Here is a 1,133-nt window from a genome sequence, read left to right as displayed (position 1 = left end):
TTTCTCTTGCCCTGTCATTATTAGCACATTATTAAAAGCACCGCACATAGCAAATTATTGAAGCATGTGTATTTGATACAGGACTTGTAATACCAGTGTTATACACTAGATGGCAATAGTACATCTTTTAAAGCAATAGCAGATTTTTATCCTTCCTGAGATTTCTTTTCAAAGCATAAATTGAGACTCATTAGGAAAATGCCCACTTGTCTACCAGCATTACTGTAAATTGCGGTTTTCATAAATACTGTAATTCAGAAATTGAAAAGTTTCTTTGTTGAGGCTGTTGCAGATGCATCCAAAGATTGAGTCGAGCCTTAAACCATCTTATTTCATGAAGCCCTGCTTTGTAACTTAGAGTGTCTTCTCACAAGGACACTATTCATGAAGGAAATGACTCCTCTGTACAAATAAATTTTTTGTGAACATCAACAAATATACTTGTTATCTTTAGTCTGTTTTCTGTTGAAGGGATAACTTGGTTTTCATGTTGAGCTTTGAGCATTTTAAACTCATTTTAAAATTATTTTTCAGTTGGCAAGAGAGCATTTTTGTAACAATCTTGTAACATTTAGTAAATATTTTTGTAGCGAGGAAGATTGTAATTTGCAGGCAACATGCAGCGTATGTTTATCCCCAAAGCGAACGACGTGCTGGATCTTCGAGGGCGAAGCGCTGGTTCGGCTGTTTAATGCCCGTTAAGCCGATGTCAGCAAGCTGCTATCTATACACGCATTTTTCAGACAAAACTGGAAACGGAGGAATCGAAAATGCAGAGGCTGCACCACGTTGCCATGGATTCACGTGATTGGTGTTGACGTTTTTTTCTCCCGATTTGTTTTGCCAAGCTGTGCAGAACGGCACAGACATTTTGTGCCTCAAATAGAATTTTTTTTATTTATTTATTTATTTTTTTTCATTTTCAGCATTGCATAGTGGAGCCCCTGTACTTAAAAGACCTCGGTCGGTAGGACAGAACTGGAGCTGGGGGAGCTTTTCCCTTGCCGATGTTGTCTCTGGCTTGCTCTATAAGGGGGCGGAGAGGGCGGTTAGGCCAGGGGAAACTGTGAAGGGTATTGTGACAAATCCTTTGTAAAATGTCCTGAATAAATGAAATTTTATTGATTGATTGA

The sequence above is a fragment of the Anguilla anguilla genome, chromosome 10 (genome assembly GCF_013347855.1).
Source record: "Anguilla anguilla isolate fAngAng1 chromosome 10, fAngAng1.pri, whole genome shotgun sequence".
NCBI lineage: Eukaryota > Metazoa > Chordata > Actinopteri > Anguilliformes > Anguillidae > Anguilla > Anguilla anguilla.
This window is presented reverse-complemented; position numbering follows the sequence as displayed.